Here is a 5674-nt window from a genome sequence, read left to right on the forward strand (position 1 = left end):
GGGAGGTCCTTTCGCAACAACCCATGAGGTTTTGGGATACTGCTCAGGTTTCCAGTAGGTCCCATCAGCATTGAGTTTCCTCTCAAAGGCAATACCCTCTTTCCTAGGGTTCCGGTTGAGGATATGCTTTTTAAGCACATCACAAAGAGCCTGATGCCCTTTGAGGCTTTTGTACATGCCTGTCACATACTATTCCTTCAACCCCGCATTGTCAATTGTATTTGTGGTATCCTCAGATGATGAATTTGTGACCACAGAGACAGTTGAAGAATTTGCAACAATAGAAGCATTTAAACTTTCAGGTGAAGAATTAGCAGATTCACGTTCAATGCATTTCAAACATGGTGGAATGAATTCATCCTGAGCGGAACTGATCTGTTGAGCAAGCAATGAATCATGTTTCTTCTGAAGATCTTCATAACTCGCCCTTAGCTTCTCAAGATCTTGCTTTTTTGAAGAAATTCATAAAAAGCTTCTCATGATCGGCTAAGAGAGTGTTATGATGACTCTGAAGGTTATCAAACTTAGACTGAAGTCTCTGAAGATTATTAGTCAGAGTTCGAGTTCGATCCATTTCTTCACCCAACAGGTCATCGCTTTTGTCAAGCATATTTTGAAACTTTTCAAAAGCCTTTTGTTGTTTCACAGCAATCTTAGCAAGTTTAGAATAACTAGGCTTGATGTTTTCATCAGATTCATCCTCACTTGATTCAGAGGAGGGATATTTGAGTACCTTGGCACCTTTTGCCATGAAGCAATAGGTGGGAGCATAGTCATCATCGCCGTCGTCAGCAGTGTTGGGGAAGTCATTTTCCTCACAGTTGAAGATGGACTTGCTGACGAAGGCAGTAGCGAGAGCTAGGCTCGCCACACCAGAGTCTGACTCCTCAGATGCCTCCTCTTCCTCATTTTCCTCAGATTCAGCTTCAAAGTCCATTTCCTTGCCAATGAATGCCCGAGCCTTTTTGGAGCTGCTCTTCTTGTGAGATGAAGACTTTGAAGATTTTGACGATGAGGACTTTGAAGATTTCTTCTTCTTCTTCGAGTCATCAGAACTGTCATCCTTGTATTTCTTCCTCTTTGATTCCTTTTCCCACTAAGGACAGTCAGTAATGTCGTGACCAGGTTTCTTGCATTTGTGGCAAGTTCTCTTCTTGTAGTCACGGGATGAGGAATCTGATCTCATGTCATCACCTCTTGAGGATTTACCAAAGCGACCACGCCTTGAGAACTTCTAGAATTTCCTCACGAGCATTGCTAGCTCCTGACTCAGTTCTTCAGCATCACCAAGGCTGCTACCAGAATCCTCTCCTTCAGATTCAGAGACTACCTTAGCCTTCAGTGCGCGTGATCTACCATAGCTCGGTCCATAGATATCTCTCTTCTCAACAAGTTGAAACTCAGGAGTATTTAGCCTCTCGAGGATATCAGCAGGATCAAGCGACTTATAGTCTCCACGTTCTTGAATCATCAGTGCAAGAGTGTCAAATGAGGAATCAAGCGATCTCAGCAATATCTTCACCACCTCATGGTCGGTGAAGTTAGTGGCACCAAGTGCTTGAAGCTCATTTGAGATGTCAGTGCGGCGATCGAAGGTTTGATGAACATTTTCATTGTCGAGTCTTTTGAAGCGGTTGAAGAGATTGCGAAGAACGTCAACTCGAGAGTCACGTTGTGTTGAGATTCCTTCGTTGACCTTTGACAGCCTATCCCAGATAAGCTTAACTGTCTCCAAAGCACTCACTCTGCCATACTGCCCTTTGCTCAAATGGCCACATATGATATTCTTCGCTTGGGAGTCGAGTTGCTTGAATCTCTTCACATCAGCAGCGTTCACGGAAGGAGTGACGGAGGGAACGCCATTTTCCACAACGTACCAGAGATCATTGTTAATTGCCTCAAGATGCATGCGCATCTTATTCTTCCAGTAGGGGTGGTCCGTCCCATCGAAGGTAGGACACCTAGCCGAGACCTTGATCATGCCTGCAGTCGACATAACTAAAACTCCAGACGGTTAAATCTAAATCACACAGAACAAGGGAGTACCTTGCTCTGATACCAATTAAAAGTGCGTTATATCGACTAGAGGGGGGTGAATAGGCGATTTTTACAAATTCGTCACTGAGGAAATTCAAGGTGAGGAATTTCCTAAGTCACGAACAATAGGCAGTAGAATAAGTACTCAGATGCATGCATAACAGAACAGTAGCAGAGTCATCATGATGAAATGAAAACAAGCACAGAGTACAAGTAGCATGAAAATAGGATAAGCAGGCTGAAGACAAAGTGACTGAAGAATTTAGGATGAGGAAATTGAGAAACTCTTCAGTCAAAGTCTTCAAACAGTAATGATCAAGTTCATCAACACATGAATGAGGAAATGAAAAGGTTGAGGAAATAGAACCAGTGGCTTGGTGAAGACGATGATTTGGTAGACCAGTTCCAACTGCTGTGACAGTTGTATGTCTGGTTGGAGGGCTAGGTATTTAAACCTGAGGACACACAGTCCCGGACACACAGTCCTCACCATATTCTCCTTGAGCTAAAATCACACAGACCTTGCCCAATCACTCGTGGTAAGTCTTCAGGTGACTTCAAAACCATCACAGACTCGGTCACTCAGCGATCTATAATTTCCTCTTGGATGCTCTAGACCATGACACCTAACCGTCTGGAGGATGGACAGTCCTCAAAGGTAACAAGCGTCGGTTCCACACAGGAACAATCTCTTCAGTGATGCTCAATCACTTTGGGTTTGGGTTTTCCTCACTTGATGATTTTCGCTCAAAGTCTTCGGAGGATGGGTTGCTCTCAATGACAAGTGTTAGTTTCTCTCGGAGCAGCCAACCAGCTAGTGGTTGTAGGGGGCGACTATTTCTAGCCCAGGGAGCAGCCCGACATGATAAGACATAAATGCCCTTCAATGATATGACTGTTAGGTGGGTAGATATTTTGGTACAGCTGGCGCATAACACAACAACGGTCGGAAATTTGAGTATCAAATTCCTCAGGGCTATCATGTTCCTTACTTGTAGGCAATTCGCACTGGCGAATTCCTAACTCCTCAGTCAGAACAAATTCCTCAAAGAACAGAAGATCTTCGTCTCTGTCACTGAAGAAATTGACTGAGCTGTATGAGATTTCCAATGGCTTCACTCGAAAGATTGGGTAGGTGTAGGATTTTGAGATGAGCATCACTTGGAAACTTTTCCTTAGTTTTACCTTGACCCCCTTTAATAGTACAGTGTTTCCTATGACTCAAGAAAGAGAAAATGAAACTACGAAAACAAAAGTCTCCATGCTTCATAATCCTCACATGAATATCAAGTCTTCACGGTCACACCAATTTCTTCACTTTCAAAGTCTTCAAGAAAACCAAAGTCTTCAGCTGAAGACATTCATTTTTAGGGGCCGACTTTCATCGTAAATATCAAACTCCTCATAGACCTATAGACCTGTGTACAGTCACAAACTCATTAGTCCCTTAACCTACAAGTCTTCAATACACCAAAATCACTAAGGGGCACTAGATGCACTTACAGATCGTGACGGCGATCTACATCAACAATCTTGCTACCGTCAACACCAACTCTCTCCCCCTCTATGCAGCGGTGTAACCTCCCTTCTCCCCACTGTGATCTCTACTTAAACATGGTGCTCAACTCCATATAATATTTCCCAATGATACTTGGCTATCCTATGATGTTTGAGTAGATCCGTTTTGTCCTATGGGTTAATCGTGATCTTGGTTGGTATGATTGTATATTTTATGTATGGTGCTATCCTACGGTGCCCTTCGTCTCGCGCAAATGTGAGGGATCCCCACTGTAGGGTGTTGCAATACGTTCATGATTCGCTTATGGTGGGTTGCGAGAGTGACAGAAGCTTAAACCCGAGTAGGTGGGTTGTTGCGTATGGGATAAAGAGGACTTGATACTTAATGCTATGGTTGGGTTTCACGACCTTAATGATCTTTAGTAGTTGCGGATGCTTGCTACGGGTCCAATCATAAGTGCATGTGATCCAAGTAAAGAAAGTATGTTAGCTCATGCCGCTCCCTCATATAAATTTCCAAGAATGATTACCAGTACTTGTTATCGATTGCCTAGGGACAAATGACTTTGTTGTTGACAAAAGCTATCCACTTTTATTATCTTGCAATTTATTCGTAGTTTTATTCTTGCAAAATAGTTTCATACTTGTTTTAGATAAAGCAAATGTTAAGTGTGCGTAGAGTTGTATCGGTGGTCGATAAAACTTGAGGGAATATTTGTTCTGCCTTTAGCTCCTCGTTGGGTTCGACACTCTTATTTGTCGAAGAAGGCTACAAACGGTCCCCTACACTTGTGGGTTATTAGCCGACTAGGCCGCACACCTTACAGAACCTCGCAAGTTTCTCATAGCGGACCAGATATACTCAACGTTCTTTGCCTCGCATTATACTCACAAATTTAGTCAAGGGAACACGTACATCATGCTTCGCTCTAACCCGAACATAATCACCTCTGATGTTGCCATCTAAACGCATCTCCATGACCTCCCCAACCCCTTGAGAAGCTTCTCCACAATGTTCTTCTTGCAGTAGACATCCGGTAGCTTGTGGATCTGCAACCATATCGGCAGATGATCAAAGACAATCTCCTCCGTTTTACTCAGACCATCATAAGGGTAGAGAAGCACCGCCCAGTTACCGAACAACCATGGACCCTGCTGCATGATGCGTTCCCAACCCCCCCAGGCAGGAAGCCTGGACGACGAATCTGTTAGGACCAACTGGCCGAAACCTAACTTTTTGAGCGGGATTCCAAGCGGCCCGCATCTCCTTGTAGAACGCCGTCAGGCTGAAACTCTTGCTGGTGAACCCTAGCAAGGGCCAGCCACCGGGCGCTTTCCTAGAGCTCAGGGTCCTCCTCCTCAATTACCACATCGTCAAAGTCCTCCTTGTTCAGATCGAGTTGATCAAAGTAACTCTCCAGATAAGATTTTGCGGCCGCCCAGCCGCTGCTACCGCCACCGCCGCTCATCTCGGAGTGGGCGTCCGACGGGGTCGCCATGTCGCCAGAGGCCTTTGAATTCCTTAGCGACGCGCGCGATCAGAAACCCTACGTATGGTGGGGTGGTCGACTCAGAGGCGATCATAATCGCCTAAGAGGTGGTAAAACCTAGCCTCGAGCGTAGGGGAAACTATGTGTGGAACATATAGATTAAGCATTCTATGCTAATGTGCCATAACCAGGGATTTGGTTACCGAGAGGTAAATTCGGTTACCGACCGGTAACCGCGTATCTTGCTACCCCACCACAAGAAACCCACATACAATGTAAAAAGACCAAAATTTCAATTTATTTGAATTTAAATGTCCCATACATAGTTAAATAATGTATAAGCTGTATTGCATCACGGGAAAAAAGATGGTGTAGTGGTAAAATAGCGGCATCATAGGTTGGTCGCTGGTTCGAATCTTTCGTTCATACTACCTCTATTTCTAAATGTAAGACATCGTGGCAGTTTAATTGAACTTCAAAATGTCTTAGGAACAGAGGGTGTACTTCTTAGGACATCCCCAATGCGCCCAGAGGAGTTTATGATGAAATTGAGTTCAGTACCAATCTATATAACTGTTAGGCAAAATTGAATCAAATTTAAATGCTCACTCGAAATCCAAAACCTTGGC

This window comes from Triticum aestivum, chromosome 4D (genome assembly GCF_018294505.1).
Source record: "Triticum aestivum cultivar Chinese Spring chromosome 4D, IWGSC CS RefSeq v2.1, whole genome shotgun sequence".
NCBI lineage: Eukaryota > Viridiplantae > Streptophyta > Magnoliopsida > Poales > Poaceae > Triticum > Triticum aestivum.